The following is an 18,508-nucleotide window of genomic DNA, read 5'->3' on the forward strand; positions in this document are numbered from 1 at the left end:
TTTAAAAATGAAAAGCACATATTCAATGAGTTAATCCGGTTCTCCTTTCAATCACACCTGCAATGCCACATATGCCTTTTTTTACAAACTTTTTGAGGGCAGGGGCAGGTGTGTGGGGAAGAGACGCCTGTTACAGTGTACAAGAAACAAGAGAGATTTCATTGTGCTTGAAGCTTTCTTGTTCAGTGGATGAACTACAGAATCATAGAATGATAGGGGGCAGAAAGGACCTCTAGAAATCATCTAGTCCAACCCTGCTGTCAAAGCAGGTTCACCTAGAGCAGGTTGGACAGGAACGCGTCCAGGCAGGTTTTGAATTTCTCCACAGTCGGAGACTCCGCCACCTCTCTGGGCAGCCTGTGCCAGTGCTCTGCCACCCTCAAAGGAAAGAAGTTCCTCCTCATGTTTAGGTGGAACTTCCTATGCTCAAGTTTGTGCCCATTACCTCTTGTCCGGTCACTGGGCACCACTGAGAAGAGCCTGTCCCCATCCTCCTGACACCCACCCTTTAAGTATTTATAAGTGTTGATAAGGTCCCCCCTCAGTCATCTTTTTCCCAGACTAAAGACTTTTTCCCAAAACCCTCAGCCTCTCTTCATAAGAGAGAAGTTCCAGTCCCCTAATCATCTTTGCAGCCCTTTGCGGCACTCTCTCCAGCAGTTCCCTGTCCCTCTTGAACCGGGGAGCCCAGAACTGGACACAGTACTACAGATGTGGCCCCACCAGGGCAGAGTAGAGGAGGCGGATGACCTCCCTCAACCTGCTGGCCACACTCTTCTTGGTGCAGCCCAGGATGCCATTGGCCTTCTTGGCCACGAGGGCACATTGCTGGCTCATGGTCATCCTGTTGTCCACCAGGACTCCTAGATCTTTTTCCACAGAGCTGCTCTCCAGCAGGTCAGCCCCCAACCTGTCCTGGTGCATGGGGTTATTCCTCCCCAGGTGCAGCACCCTACACTTGCCCTTATTGAATTTCATAAGGTTTCTCTCCACCCAGCTCTCCAGCCTGTCCAGGTCTCGCTATATGGTGGCACAGCCTTCTGGTGAATTACTTGAGTCCTATTTAAGTTACAAATAAAAACAAATTGATGATTAAAACTTTAGAGGCTATTTCCTCCAAATACTTAAAGGAGATACTCCTAATATCCTATAAGTTCTCCAAGCCATCTCTTAGCATATGAGTTGTCAATAAGCATTGAAGAGGGACAGGAGTAAAAAGAGATAAAAACATTTCTGATCTTTGGATCAGAGTTTCACAGAAGCTACTCTTTCAGAAGCAAAGAGACCTGAGCTGGTATTAGCAGTACACTCCAGACAACTGGATCAAGATATAGTCATATACCCTTCACCTAAAACTATGTTGACTTCAGCATATCTCTAGTTGCTTTCTGCAAACTCTGCAAAAGAAATTGCCGTAAAATAAATACCTACCACCTTCCTGCTCAGTGTTTAATTTCATCTACACGCTCTGTAAGAAGGCGAAGGTATTTGGTACTCTTAGCTCCTTACTCACCACTTAAATGGAAAGGACTAACTTAACAGTTTCTTAAATGCTCCAAGGGTTACAAAATCATGTAGGTGAGAACAATGCAGTAAATTACTTTCACATCTGTGGGCTTATACCTAGCCACAAGAAGAATAATAAACTAATAGTTATACTTGATTGGTTTTGTACAGAAGAAACAGTATCTCTCTTGAAATTTTGGTATCAAACACAAACATCAGTCCCAAGAATGCTTCAGATGAACACTTTTTCCTGGTTCTATGTGATCAAGTTCAGGAACTAAACCACAATTTTAAGTCAGAAAAGGCCAACGTATCTGGATTCTACAAAAAATACAAAAAATAAATCTACCTAAAACTGTTTTCCATATGAAGTTTCCTAGACTTGATCCCTCTGCCCTTCTCCTGAAGGTTCAAATTTAAGTCACACAACATGTGATGCCTAAATTGTAATATACAAAAAGATGACAATGACTTCCATAAAAATATAATCCCGCCCCCCCCCCATTAACAATTAATACAAGTCTGTATCAAGTACACTAAATTCTCCATTAAGCAACTATTCTACATGTTGTAGAACCATTTCTTCAAGGGTTTTCTAACCTTCATATACTTGGATAGAATCAAACTGGTTTTATAGAGCTAAATACAAAGTTCTCAGAGACCTGAAGTTCAGCCAGATTACCCAGTATGCTGAAATTATTGAATAGCATAACCAAGCAACTCACCCTGCATTATTTCTTTAATTTATGGGCTGTAATTAGGACATGAACCAACTGCACATTTCTGTATAATTTGACTAATTTCCAACACTCTTGAGGATAACGGAAGAACCTTGTTATTAAAAACATTAACAACAAAATCTATTGCATGTACTTAAAGGTAGATTTTCCTTCTGCCCCAGGCCTACATATTTCTTTTCCTTAACATTGGCCAAATTCTGTTTGCTTCCATGTAACATAATCTCTAGAGTTCCCATGTGTATGGCAAAACCCCTCATTGCAGTTTGTAAAACCTCTGGCCTGCAATCTTTGATCTGTGTTGCTATAAAGATATCTTCATCAATTTTATCTGCCACATTTACTTTTTTTTTCCTTTCATTTACTGCTAAAATTTGACAAGCAGCTGAGAGTTTCAAGGGAAGGAGGCTTTTTTATGTATTGACATAAATCAGCATGATGGACTGAAAATGCAATATATACAGTAATTTAAATTTTGCTAATATTGAAATATGTATTTATACAGTTTATATTACCATGTGCAAAGATTCTTAATCTCTACAAAGGCCTCCACTGTTCTCTTCTTGCTGTAGATAGGAACAGTAGAAGATATGGTGTGCTTTTAATTTACCTTTGATTTAATTAAGCAAGACATTCAGGCTAAAAACCCTTCTTCATAAGCATGGCTGCATGCTGTGTCTGGAGCCAATATGCTATGTTGGTACCAGGCAAGTGTTGTACCAGACTGTGATGTACAAGGAAATACCTTTTTTTTTTTTTTTTTTTTTTTTTTTTTTTTTACAAACATGGATTGGCTTCTATAATGTCAATGAGTTAAAAAAAGGGGTGGGGAAGGAGAGGAGAAACTTGTTGACATGACTCACTTAAAATTATGCTCTAAGGGAATATTTAAAGCTCTGTAGAAGATAATTTTGGAAGGAGTTGCAACAATTTAAAAAGTTATTGCCCACAATTCTTTTTAAACAGCCCACTGCTAACCAGTGCCAGGGGATTACAAAACAACTCCACATGACTTCATTCAGAACGAGATGAGTTCAACCCAGATCACTGTGACCTGAACTACCCCACTGACCTTCAGCTGTTGTGGACTCGTGTGTCCACACAGTCCCCTAACATGGCTCAACAGAGGGTGGGATTCGTATCAGGTCAGGCACTTCTTCAATGGCTACACTAAATTTGAAGAAAGCATTTATCTGTCTTATTAGGATCAAATGAATCTGACATTCCATGTCCTCAAGAACTGAAGTAGGCCTAAAAACTAATGAAAGGAAGAATGAAATCTGTACTCCATATTTCCCCACATTCCCTCCCCTCTCCGCTTTTTTTCTTTTTATTTACGCCATAGCAATCATTTCAGTTAGGGTCATCTGGTGGCCTTCTAATTACCAAGTAAAGGAATGGAATAGCTGAGGATGTCCTTCAAGTGACCAGTAATGAGCTGGTATCTGGGCAAGTAATAAACCGCAAAAGGGGTCGGTCCCATGACAGGCTTCTTATTGCTACCAAAGCTGTCACTTTGGAAGACAAATACTTCCAAACAAAAGATGAACAGGATTTGGCTTAATATTAAATGATCATGTTTCTATTTTAGTCCTTCTGAAAACAAAAGACTTCTGAAAACAAGAATATTTAAGAACATTGACTATGCAGTTAAGGTTTTCTGTTTTATCTCGCCTTTCTCTTCATGATGTTTCTGGCAAGGCTATTAGCACACTATCAGATAGATTACTTTTTCTTTTTGGTAGATAGCGAAGATATATAGCAAAGATAGCAAAGCTATATATGACCAGCAATCCACTCCAATTGGTTATGCCTTATTTAGTTTCATAAAATAAAGCTTGTGCATCATTTATTTTATAATAGTGTGTTTTATTTATGCAAGAATGCTTCATTGAGATTCAAAAAAGTGGGTTAACAGAGCTGCAAGCACACATTGGCATTCAAAAGGCTATAATTTTATCTCAGTCTTCCTTTCAATTAAATAATATTGGCAAAAGCCCAAGGTACAGATCCACAGATCTCTAAAAGCTAGATCCTGTTTGCTCCACTCTCCAGTGGATACTACCTAATGGAATTCATGGGGTTATTTAACCAAGAACAGTGGACATTAATCAGCTATAGGGCATATAAACATGACATGCCACTGCCTCAGTTTTTAGTCACATTACTGACAACAACAGTACATTTATTGCATCGATAGATGCTGCAGCAACCATCATAATTCATTAAAGCATTTCATTAGAGTCCTATTATAAAATATAGCAGCCTTGAGTCATAAATTATAAAAGGCCAAAAAAGCACTAAAAATTTTCCAAGAAATTTCAACCGAATGGTACCATAAGTGTAATTTTGCATGCTAAATTAATAATCTGTAGTGCTTTATTCTTCTTTTGCAAAATTTATTTCAATTTTGCAAAAGAAGCAAATAGTCTTGCACTGCAAATTTCAGTTCAGAAAAGGACTTTACAGTAATTAAGACGAGGTTTATCTTACTGATTTTTTTTTAATTCTAACATTAAATTCATATACTCCCTATTTCCGTGCCTATACCATACTTTGTTTCAGCAGAGTGTGTGTGCATGCATGCAAGCGTAAAATCTGACTAGATGAAATCTGTTTTGACTTTGAGAAAATATTCTGAGCTACAAAGCTTAGGTTCTTACATGCTGAAAAGATAAAAATAAATCAAATCCTTTCCCTTTGCAGTACTTAGGAACACGTAACTTATAGATTACAAATACCACCAAAGTTTTCTGATGAAGACAGTAATATATAATACATATAATAACATATTAGGCAAGAGTAATCATATTAATCAATCATATTAATCAAATTGCTACAATAAACGTATTGTTTGTTAGTGGGGAAGCCCTATGTTGTGCTAAACACCACACAGTCCATAAGGATTTTGAAACAAATCAAGGAAAATCTTTAATCATTCACTCCAATAGTCTCTTTGAAGTATAAGACAACAATAAACAATATCCTAACAATCACTCCCTGCCAATATATTTTTTTCCATTCCAATTAATAAGTTTATTAGTAATTCCTAGATTTTGTGAGAATAGACACCATAGGGATTTTTCTTAATTACCCATGATTAACTGATTAACTCCCACTCAGAGATTATTATTGAAGTTAAGGCCTACAGAGTTCACTGCATCTAAGGAAAAAAAATTACTTTTTTTTCTTTTCCTAAGTCTTCTTCTACAACTCCTTTCCTACATCCTGTCCCTGAATCTTTTTAAAAACAACTTGGTAAAAAATATTGTTTCATTTCAAGCTGTTGAGTTAAAGCTTGGAATAGTATTTCCTAAACTGAGGGGGCCTGTAATTGCCTGGGCCAAGAACTGTTGATGGAGCATATGGAAGGAACACACTCATCACAAACAAGGGAAATGAATGTGAAGGACACACAGGTCCTGAAGTATTTTAGGAAATGTCAGCCTTGATGCGTAACCCACAGCACAAAAGAAGTGCATAAAAAGTAAGAGGAGGATTAAGAGGGATTTACTTGAAGAACCTGGTGTGGAGAACCCTACCAAAAAATACAATCATCAGGTAAATCCCAAAGCAAGTGTCTGAAGTGTGTTTAAAAACAGATATTACTCCACTTAAAACCCAAAGACAGCAAGAATTTTTTTACATGCGCATACACAAGATGACTGGGAAATACACCCCACTGAGATCTCACAGCGAAAAGGAGTGGACCATCACGATGAATATACATGAAACCACAATGGTGATTTTATGAACAGCCTGTTACCAGCCAAAATTCAGTACAGCAACTAGTTGTTGCTTAGGGTTTAGCATGTGCTCAAGTGCTGTAGGAGTCAACAAAGCATGAACTGAGTACATTCTAGTGCGGTTAGGATGCATCTGCATCTGAAGACAGGGTAAATCTACATCTGAAGACAGACTAAAGCAGGAACAGTTTCATTGTTTTCTCATGCGACCTTCCAAGTAACTCTTTCCTTTGCTGACGAAAGCTGATTTTCCATCACAGGTACTTAATTATTTAGCTAATACAAGAAAACACTTAATACAAATTACCAGTCTCAATACAAGAAACCTTGTACTACTGGACCAACCATCACCTTAAACTCTTTAAATATTGTAGCCATTTATATAAAGAATGTGCCATCAGGAAAAACAGGTGACCTCTTTGATTAACGGTTTATTGACTCGTACATTCAAGAAGTTTTTCATTCAGTAACGAGGGTTATACATAGGCTCCTATCTGTCTCCTCAGCAGTTACAGCTACTGCTTTCCTTGGCCACTAAGAAATGTTAAAATAATAAATCTTTAACAATTATTTTTGAAGAGGCTTATACTGAAAGGCTAGCCAGAACTGGTGGGTTCTTCAGCATTTCATTTAATCTTAGACTAAAATCACTTGCTTTTTAAACAGTTTCTCAGCCTTCCCTCCTCAATAGATAGAAATTTAGCATCTGGACTCCCTAAACACATTTTGTGCAGTAATTAATACACTGCCATATACTTATTTGTATGGTATTTATCTCTACAAATAATTGTTTTTGAAAAATACCCAAGTTTTCTAAAGACTCTTAGCCTGCAGCAAGATGTTGCTATCCTTTTTACTTTTAACACAGGCTCAGCTGAAGGCATAAGGAAAAATACGTAGAGTTTCCAAACTGCTCTTGCAGATCTCATCCCTTTGGGGATGGGGGAGTGTGGATGACATGACAGGGTGGGGGGGCAGATTAAGAAAGTTAGGATTTGAAAGCTATATAGTTCAGCTAAAAAACATAACAATAAAAAAAATTGTCCCATATTTTTCCCCAGCCATCTACCACTACTGAGATGTTGCCCTCAGGAAACAACAACTTCATCTCCCCTGTCTCATACAGAAGAGACAGTGATCTCTGGAGTTTAAGCGCCAATGCTTTCTTTACAAGTGGAAACTTGAACAACTAGGAACACCTGAAAGGATAAACTTGACATCATTTTCTACAGAGCCTTATTTGCAAGCTGTTAGATTTCATTTGTACAGTGCTTTTCACTACAAAGCACATTTGACATTAGTTCTGAGAGTTAGTTTAACTTTCTAACAAGACACAGATGTGGTATCATCTCTTCTGATAAAGCAACTTCATAATTGCTTAAAAGCTATTCCCTCTTACCCTTTTATATGCTTATCAACTCCCTCGGGTACTTGTAGTCACTTTCAATTTCATTTTACCATAGAAATACAATTGCTTCAGATCTCATTGTCAAAACTCCAGGTATTTTTCCTTTGCATTATCCTAGTGCGTATATTCAAAGATGTTTGGGGAGATCTAGGATCTTCTCCAGAGGAAATACCTGTATTTGTAGTTGCACTGGTTTCAGCTGGAATGAAGTTAATTTTCTTCATAGTAGCTCGTATGGGGCTATGTTTTGGATTTGTGCTGGAAACAGTGTTGACACAGGGATGTTTTCATTATTGACGAGCAGTGCTTACATGGACTCAGGGTCTTTTCTGCTCCTCACACCTCCCCACCAGCGATTAGGCTGGGAGTGCACAAGAAGTTGGGAGGAGACACAGCCGGGACAGCTGACTTTGACTGACCAAAAGGATATTTCGTACCATATGATGTCATGGTCAGCATATAAAGCTGGTGAAGGAAGAAGGAAGGGGTGACATTTGGAGTTATGGCATTTTGTCTTCCCAAGTAACCATTACACATGATGGATCCCTGCTTTCCTGGAGATGGCTGGACACCTGCCCGCCAATAGGAAGCAGTGAATAGACTCTTTGTTTTGTTTTGCTTGTGCGTGTGGCTTTTGCTTTACTACTTCAACTGTCTTTATCTCAATCCATGAATTTCCTCACTCTTCTGATTCTCTCCCCCATCCCTCTGGAGGAGAGTGAGCAAGCGGCTGTGTAGTGCTTAGTTGCTGGCTGGGGTTAAATCACAACGGTACTATGCAACAGAAATGTTTCATTTACAATTTTGAGCATTGCCAGTATGCAAAAGGTTTAAAATTGGTCCATGAGAAAATAAAACTCCCAAGATGAGAATAAAATATTCTGAAGACTACACTAACAAGCATGGAAATATATATACACAAGTAGATTTGTTTTCAGTATTTAGAATGAATATTTTGCCTCATTTTCTTGTCTTGAATCAATTGCAATCTCAAGCCTTACTCCTCCTGGTTCAAGCACACACAGACAGACACATAAGAGTGGATACAGGTATTTTTATTCCAGTTTCTGATCCACTGTTCACACTTGATGACAAAAGAAAGCTTTTCCACTTCAGCTTCTAGCTTGTTCCTCTTGCCTGAATTTACTTGCCTGTACTTATTAGCTTACTTACTGAGGTCTCAGTGATTCCAGATGCTCTGGGGATGTAAGCAAAATCTGATAGCCGCAGCAGGGAGCAAAATTTCAGTAGGTTATCCTTGCCTTCAGAGACATAAAAAAAGCATGCAATCTACTTTTCAGGCTGCTACCTACTCAGGCCAGTCTTAGTCAAATTATTTTCTGGTGATCCCTGAAAATCAATTAGGTGCAAAAATTATCACATTAATGATAATATATGCAGTGGATATAATAGCTTAAACTTAGAGAAAATCCTGTACCAGAACTGAAAATTTCCATCTAAATTTCTTGGTTAATGTTTTAGAGAATTTAATAGAAAAAGAAAAGTTTCTTCATACACACACAAAAAAAAAAAAGAGAAAAAATCTTCCTCTTTAAAACTCTTTCGTTCTTACTCTGCTTTTTTTCTTCCTCTTATCAGAGGTTGGAGGGATGATAAGGAATACCAAGAATACCAAAAGGAATACCAATCCCTTCTCATAACAGGTTTGATTTTTCAAATGAAATGGAAAAGAGTTACTCTTTTTTTTTTTTTTTTAAACCCACGGTTTGTTAGGAATACATGGAGAACTTAGATTTAACCAAAAATACAGGAGCTATTTCAGAGACTCAGAGCTCCCTAATTTCTTGCCTTCTGAATGAGCTGATATATCATACCATATAGTAATATAACTGGATTGTCAGCATAAGAGAAATTAAACTCCTAAAAGACTTTTTTTTTTTTTAGGGAATAAAAAACCTGCTTAAAAATTTGAATAAGTACTTCAACTTTTTAAAAATAACTTAAAAAATAATTGCTGCTTTAGCCAACATTTTGGCAAAGGACAAACAAAACAAATTCAGTTCCTGAGCTTCTATTAGTCAATTGAAGCTCAGCCAGCCCCTCAGCAGAGGTGTTGCCAGTTTTCACCAGGCAGAACGCTGGCTGCAGCTGTTTCACCTTTAGTGCAGACCCTACTTAGCGGCACCACACACCAGCTGTAACAGTAATAGTTATGCTACCGTTGTTAATCTGAGGCAAATAGATTCCTGATCATAACTGCAAGTTTACTTTTCCTTTGTGCTGTGTTTTCTTGTTGAAGGTGTTTACCGAGTACAATGCAATTTACTTAGGGACTAAACTGGACAGAAACCCAAAAGGTCTCTGCTTTCAGATACTTAAGCCTCTGCACATGGTGGGCAGACTTTTAAAAGCAAATACCTGGTCTACATGCAAGCAACGTGCTAGTCTTTTCTCCCATTCACTACTGTCAACCACTAGGTGGTAATGTTCACTCTGCGGACCTTCCGAAAGACAGCATAAACTCCAGCTGACGTTCAAATAAATTCTCTCCTCACTTACACTGGTGCAACGATGTAGTAACCCAGAACTAAATTTGACTTGTTTCCTTTCAGATCAACAATTTTATTTATTTTTAACTGTGCTCAGTTTTATGCTAAGCACAGAGAAGCATGACACAGCACCCCCCATGCACTTGCTGCTGTTTGTTCCTTGGACCTGTAAACTATTCCAAAGCAGCTCCACCTACCAGAGATCAGTTTCCTAGAGTGGAAGTTTAACAGGGCAGATGCATGCTGCATTAGTACCACCAAAGCTGATATAATAGTATTTTCCTTTGTTTCTATGATATTGGAGCTAAGAGATGATCTAAGAAAAAATACTTTTTTTTTACTCCCAGTAAGTTCAGGATTTATGATTTGCTCATGAAACATTACATTTACGTTACAATGAAAAGCATACAGAAGAGTTCATACCAATTATGCACTGAATTTAATGAAGACAGAATATTCCTCTATGCATCTAAATTCTTCTGTCCGCTGAAGAATTTATGAGCAAGCGTGACAGAAAGAGGAGGAAGAAAGATGTATTTCAGCACAAAACCCTTACGCTTCAAGAATTGCACGGAATGAAAATCAACATGGAAATATTCTGAGCACAAGGCTGAGAAATTAAAGCTCAGTTTCCACTCCCAGCTATTTAATCACAGTATTTTCCTGATATTACCATTTCCCTTGTTCTTGCACCTGTTTTATGAAGTAGGTGAAAGAAGGTAACTGCCACAATTACTTGCAATTATTATTTTTTTTTTTTTTCCAGGGGAGCTGAGGAACAGGGAACAAAAGAAGGTAAAACCATGTTTCTGGTTCTGCAAAGGAAGCAATTTAAATGAAGGTGTTTGATACAGAGATTGAGAGAGAAAAGACTAAGGTAAAGAACTTGGTTAAGCTATTTTAGAGACGTCCCCGAAAAAGCCCAGCTGTCCAGGGGTTAGATATATGTCTGACTGAGAGCAGAGATGTGAAGCTGAATCTCTCATCACATTGCAGAATGTCTTTCCTACAAAGTGAGCAAGACAGTCTCCCTTGCTCTCTGTGTTCAAATAACAGAATACTTAAAGGTTCAGACAGGAAAAGCTTCAAATATCATGGATGGAAAACAGGCAGAACCTAACCCAGCCATACTTGCTCAAGAGAGGAAAGCTTCAAATTACTTCTGTGAAATCAAGTAACAAAAGAAATGCTTTTGTGTTCAGTCCGGTGTCCTCCTGGCAACTAGGCAGACCCCTGTGCAAACATTTACTGCATCACACATGGATGTTGCCTGCATTGCAGTCTGACATGTGGGAGAGCCCTGCGTACAAATGCTCACCCCATTAAAAAAAACAAATCACTGTACCGGCTACTATCATTCTCTGTTGTAGAACAAAACCAATCCATCACCATAGTCAAGGTGGCAGGAGGAAAGCAGCTGCTTGAACTGCAAACTTCACTCTTGGTTACAAGTCTCTCGAATAGATTTGCAGGTATTACTGCAATTACTTGGGAAAAATGGGGGAGTATTAAGAAAACAGAAAGAAAGGAGAGCAATCCATCTTATCTAGATAACTCATCAGAAGATACAGGCACTGAAAGCAGGGGAAAATTGCAATGCACAACAAACTCTGTTTTATTTCACCACCAAAGAAATCTTTTATAAGAGTGGATAACAAGATAATTTGAATTACAGACAAATAGAACTTCAGGTCTTGGATTTTCTCCTCTTTGGATAAACCGTAGCTCCAAAGGTCAAACTGAAGAATGGTACAAAGCAAGCAAAGCCAATGGACCTGTACCCACTTATACCAGGTCATAATTTGGCCTACTTCTTTTTGTGGTTTGTTTGTTTGTTTGTTTGTTTTGTGTTTATTTTTTTTTCTTCTTTTCTTACATTTCCTCTCTGGCTCATTTCATGAGAACACAACAGCCAACTCAAATTAATTGCATCTGTTAGATTTGTGCTTTCTTCCACTATATCTGAGCCTCCCTGTGAAGGATTCCTAACTCCATGTAAGAGGACTCTCATGAGTTGTCCTTGACTGTACTCCTTATTGAACCACCTGGAAACCCCACAGTAATATTTTCATGCAAAATTGTATTAGATCTTATAAAAAGGAAAAAAACTTATTACTTTTCTTCCATACATCTGCATTCCATTTTCTTTAAATAGCTGGAGAATGGTAGAAAGGTCTGGGCAATGTCCAGTGAAATAGACTGGCCACTGAGCCATGGCCCGAAACTGTGCTTCACTATCATAAAACAGGAATTATTCATGTAAGTACTTCTCAGGTATTTATAGGTTGTGTTGCACATATTTCAGGAGTCCCTTCATAGAAGCAGCCTGCCAGCTAACAACATCAAATATGAATGTTCTTGAAAAATTCTCAGCCATCTTAAGCTAGTAGGGCTGCAGCTGTATCTTCACAGTGTGAAGATACTCAATGTGAAAGCTTTCGATGCTCAAGAATTCTCAGGAAAGAGATAAAGAGGGATTTTCCTCCCCTGTCTTTATGTACCTAAAGTATAAAGATGGAGTATGATTAGGCCACTTTAGACTACCTTACCGATGGAGAGATACAGGTGCTTTCAAGACATGTTTCACCTTAGATGTTTTTGTCATTTATTTTAGGAAGAAATGAGCTGCTTGCCAGAGGTACCCTCCTCCAGCAATAAAGGGACCCTACACATGGTCAGAGGAATGCTATGCCAAATAATTACACTTGACATTTAGCTATACCATTATACTAACTATAACCAAATGAAAAATACGGGTAAAAACAGGAAGTGACCCAGACCTTGACATTACAGACAAATTATAGACAAGTTAAGTAATACAATCTGGCAAAAGCTGAAGTAAATCAAGCAGTGTTAATACAATGACTACAGAATGATTTCTTCTATGCCACAAAACATGTGACAAAGAGGACCATATAGTTAGAAGCACACACTTAATGCAGTAACCAGATGCTAGCTCTTTTAAAGCGGGTATTGACAACATCTAAATGGGTTTTGTTCCTGTATGACATCCTCACGTGACTTAACTTTATCAAGGTTTTCCAAGCCAGGCCATCTTTCTTACTCGCTCTTTAAACATAACATGACATACTCACAAAACCAAATAAAATATTAACTAAAAATCATCAAAACCTGAATTTATATCTTAAGTCATATTGAACTGGAACAAAATGGACAACTTTTTTACATGAAAGCCATGTTTTCTGGATTGTGTTTTATGGGAGGCTTTCAACACTATTTCCCCACAATATTCTTGTATGCAAGTTAGAACATTATGGTCTGAACGGGTGAACAACTAAAAGGATTAAAAAAACCCCAAACAAACAACTGGTTGAATGACCAGGTCAAAAGGCAGTCGTTAGTGGATCCTACTCTACCTGGATGCCTGTGACAACTGAAGTATTTCAGGAGTCTGTACTATGCCCTGTCCTGTTTAATACCTTTATCAGTAACCTGGAAGGTGCAACAGTATGCACTCTCATCAAATTTGCAGATGATACCAGCCTGAGGAACCAGTCAATATACTTGAAGGCAGGAACATAGACAGGCTGGAAGAACAGGCCATGAACCTTATGAAATTAAGCAAAAACAAATACAAAGCCCTGGAAAGGACAACCCCCTTTCCTGGGCACTGCTAAGCTGGAAGGAGCTCTAAGAAAAGGACCTGGACATGAGTCAGCAGCATGGTCTGGCAGCAAAGATGTTCGACAGTATCCTCAGCTGTACTAACAGAAGTACAGATGGCAGACTGAGTGAAAGGATGATCCCTTCTCTACTCAGTACTTGATAGACCACAACTGGACACTGTGTCCAGTTTGGGGTCCTGTAGTAAGAGACAGCTGTCGACAAACTGGTGCAAAGATCGACAAAGTTCATCAGGGTTCAGTAGTGGTTGGTCAGGGATTGGAACACTTGTCCTGTGAGAAGCTACAGGACTGGGGCTTGTTCAGCCTAGAGAAGAGCTGGTTTCAGGGGAATCTAACAGCAGTTTACCAGTGCCCAAAGGCATTGAAGGGTTGGAACCAAACTGTTCACAGCAGTGCATGACAGGAAGACAAGAGATGACAGGAGTAAGCTGAAACAAGAGCAGTTCAGACTAGACACAAGGAGAAACTTTTTCAGGGTAAGGATGTCAGACAGTGGAGCAGTTTGCCCAGAAAGACTGTAGAGATTTTCAAGACCCGTCTGGGATAAAGTCCAGAGCAACCTGTTCTGATCTCATAACTGACCATGGCTTGGGCAGGAGGTTGAACTAGAGACCTCCACAGGTCCCTTCCAACTGGAATTATCCTGTCATCATATGAACTCACAACTTTGACATTTAATATTAAAGGAAAATTTAGCATTAAGTTATTGAGAAACAAGTTGTGATGAAACACTGGCTGTGACGAAAACCCAGATAAGTCAATGGGAGTTTTCTTTGTACATCTGACTGGGGAGCTTCAAACAGTCCTCTTCTCTGTCCAGAAGTCAAGTGCAGGAGAACACTTTTCACACATTGAAGGCACTTCAACCTTTTGTTCCATGCTTTCCTGCTAGCAAATATATTACTGAAAAAAACAAAAATCAAGAAAAAAAAAGCAAGAACAGTCATTTTAGACCTTGCTCTTGCCTCTGCAAACACGCTCCTAGAAACTGCAGATCAATGACTTGTAGAAGAATCAGCCAGATCTGCTTCCTTAGCCTCTAAATGACTAAAATCCTTACAGCACTTGGGAGAACTTCGGGGTGTAAATAACCTCCATGGAGATACAAAACTGAACAATCTAGAGAATAACTCTCCTGCCCTGGTATCCTGCTGTATTCCTACAAGTATTAGAAAAAGTGTGCACTTACTCCAGAAGGCAGAGTTGAACATCTTTTAAAAAAAGAAGTAATTGTGTATAATACATACAACATGTGTTGTAGGCAACTGGTACTCACTTCTGATTCATCTTCCTGAAATCAATCGGAGTTTTCCCATGAGAAGGAACAGCCCAAAGTTTGAACAAAATAGATGCTCATATTTCTGCTCAGGGAAGCGAGGAGAGGGAAGCGGGGTGGGGAGCATGGACATACCAACACATTTCCTATAAGTTTTTGTGATTCCTCCCCTCCACACATTTGAGCATTTGAACTTGTTAGTAGAGCATTTTGGGCTCAAAAGTAATATAATTTCTTTTTAAAAACCTGAAGGCTTATTCTATTTTATGATCTGTAATTTTTAAGCAAATAAGTCTGAATAACCACTAACTTGATTTAGAAGCCACACAAGTCTTACAGATAGCAACTAGCCTACATACGGGGTTTGGGTTTTTTTTCAGCTGTCACATCTGTGAAATACAATCATCACAGTTACCACAGTAAGATTGATGTTTTTGCCCAAATTCCAGCATCTAAACCTCTTAAGAAGAGCCAAAGCTTTGAACATCTGTAATTCTGATAGAGTCTGTTATTTTTATGTGGTATCTCTGTTTACTTCAGACCAAGACAGCATAAAACTTAAGACAAACCTGAATACAATACCCACTTTTTTACTGTAGCGGGATGCACATAGCTCTGGCCTTGAACTAGACCTACAAGAGGAATCACCATATAACACTAAAGGTACAAAAGGATAGTCTACAAGGTGTTCTGGTAGATTTTTCTTTATGAACTTCTAGTACAAAAGCACTACTAATGATTGGCTGATACCTTATTTAAGTAAAGTTCCACTTAAATGCTTGCATCCATCAGGGACATTAAAAATAGCAAGAAGCATCAAAACTAAATAGAGGTCAGCAATAAAACTATTTTATCATGGGAGCATTTTCTTAAAAAAACCTCAACCACTTACAAGCATAATTTCTGAGGTGATGGCATTTCTTCTTCAAAGACATTTGACATTCAATGAAAACCATAAGGATACAATAATACATTTGAACGTTAAGCAGCTTATCCATAAGGCAATTATCTATATACATATTTTAATCAAACTTTTGAAGTGGTAGGAGAGATCCAAAGAGTTAAAGCGATACCAAACATTTGCTAAATACACTTCAGTAATTGCTTGCTAGAGACGGATTAAAGAAAATCTAAGAATTTTAGTAGTTCTTTCTAAATTTAAGACAAAAGATTTGAAGGTGTGTGTTGTTAAGTTATCTAATTAAAATGTTAGCTTGATCTATAAGATAATTCTGATAATTCAAGCAGGAAGGAACTGGGTTCCTGTAAAGCCTATCTGGTTAAAACTTCATGGTTTGGCATGATGATTTCTTTCTGATGCAAACAAATATGAGTTTTCAGTTATTAAGCAAGGAGACAAAGCCTTGTGACTGGAATGTGGATCATAAGGTTAGGCTGGTTTGACATCACAGATTTTAGTGAAACATAAATAAAGTTGCTGTAGCAATTAGGGTTTTTGACAGAAGATTTGAGGGACTTGTGACCCTAGCAATGTTGCCAATATGATAGGTGAACTCTTTAGTTTAATAATGGAAAGATACCCCGAATAAGTCATAATATATATATAGAAAATTTGGATTTACTGTAGTAAAGTCATCTTTTTCTACCAAGCAAAAAAATACATTAGCAATCTTTTTTTATTATATCCTTCATATTTCTAAGCATAGACTTAACTTTTAATAAGAAAGAATTTCTTAATAAGAAAGAAAGAAAAAAAGACCCTTACACATCTTGATTTCTGCCTGCAACTTTAACAACTTTAGCGTGACAGAGTGGAACCAACCTTGAGAGAAATAAATAAATAAATAAATAAATGCCAAACAAAGCAACAAAGACAGGAAGTTTTATTTCTAGAATGAGGCCTAGCAAGGAAATTTGCTCAAAGATGCCCAGTCAGTCTGATGCCAAGGGATACGTAGCTTCAGTGCTGGGAATTTTTCAGTCTGAAAATGCAGTAGTGGTTTCTATTCTCAGTAATATAGTTCATCCAGCTGCTCTAAGGAATACTTTAGCATACAATAGCTGCTACATCTAACTAAATCAGTGTAAATGCTGGCGTAATGAGACATCTCCCTAAAGTCCCACAATACCAAAATTTAATGTAATATCTAAATAAAGATATCTCACAAAATAGCCACGCAGACTTCTGGAGTTTATCCAGCACTGTAGCTTTCCAGAGAGAGATCTAATAATCTTGCTGATTTTTTTAGTATTTTCCTTCATATGGTTATTAATTGCTCATAATTGACTACTACATTCAGATCCCATTCAATCAGTACCTTCATTGTTTACTGTCCCAGTTTACCTTCCTAGATGAGAGAGGATGAGGTACTGTTAGCCATTTTCTCCTCTACCCATTATCCTGAATCTTACCTCTATTTACTGGATTTAGTTGCAAATGATTTGAAATAAATGCCAAAGCTGACATACAAACAAAAGTTTAGGTTTAAGTCATGTCCCTACCATGGTCATGCTTACATGTTGAAGTATGAGATATTCTCCAGAGACAGAGATATAAAATGAAAACAATGCAATGCCACAAGTTTTCAGCTTCTGGATCGTCGGTCTAGGTGCCTGCACAGCTTCAGAAATCTCAGTCAGGGGCATTGCGAGGAGTCTGAGCAGAATCTCACACACATTCAGACCTTTTGAGCAGCCTACAGTTTTTTTAAAAATCAAATGGTGCTTTCGAGAATGAATAAATCTCTTGAGAGGGATCCCTAATACCTAAAATTCCTTTTTCTTTTTTTTTTTTTGTTTATTTAAAGGATTTATCAGCAAACGTTAGCAAAATTTCCAACATTCTAAAAGGTGGAATCTTTAATTTAAAGATATAACCACAATAAACACTAGCTTAGCAGCATATGGAGAGAGATACGAGTTTTCTTCACTCATTATTACCTTCACCACTATTCACCTCCTTTTTTCCTTTCCTCACACGAGGTGTATAATAAGAGCATTCTATATTTTACTGTTAGGATTTACATTCACCTTCTGTTGCTCTTCCTTCCTTTATTTTAATGTTTTCCCTTTAGAGGATTCCAATCAGTACATTTTCCATTTCACGGAGGCAACTTTTGCTTCCCTATGTTTTCATCACCTTGTCTCCACTTTCGCATGACTTTTCAGGTCTCTAGCTCCCAGTATTTCCACCTCAGCAAATAACCTTCCTCAGCTCTTCTCATCTTCCTACATCGGTGAAGCGCATCTCACCAGGCCCTATTGACACCTTGTCTTTCCCCTGCATTGACCTTGAAACCTCAGAGCCCGGCTGCGGGTCCACCAGGGTGATATGGTGCCCTTCCTCTTCAAGCAGTCCTGTACCACAGAACCTCAGCAAGAAGAGATGGGCTGGGGACAGTGACTGGGTCACTCCCAGGCCCCGGCAGGACCCTCAAGCTAAAAGCAGAAGGCCCCTGACAAAGCTTCTCACAGTTTTCACACACAGTTCTTTTTCAAATTTAAAAATAATAATAAAAAAAATTCAAAAAATCAGAAAACCATAGAAATTGGAGTTGGAGAAGATACATAAGATACATCATCTTTCCACATACTAACATATTTTTCCCCTACATTAATTGTAAGAAGCTTGTTTGATGAAACTTAGAGTTTTTCACTCAAGTTTGTCTGAGAGCATTAAATGTATTACGTACAATGCCTTGCCTCCAATAAAGCTAA

The sequence above is a fragment of the Chroicocephalus ridibundus genome, chromosome 1 (genome assembly GCF_963924245.1).
Source record: "Chroicocephalus ridibundus chromosome 1, bChrRid1.1, whole genome shotgun sequence".
Taxonomy (NCBI): Eukaryota; Metazoa; Chordata; class Aves; order Charadriiformes; family Laridae; genus Chroicocephalus; species Chroicocephalus ridibundus.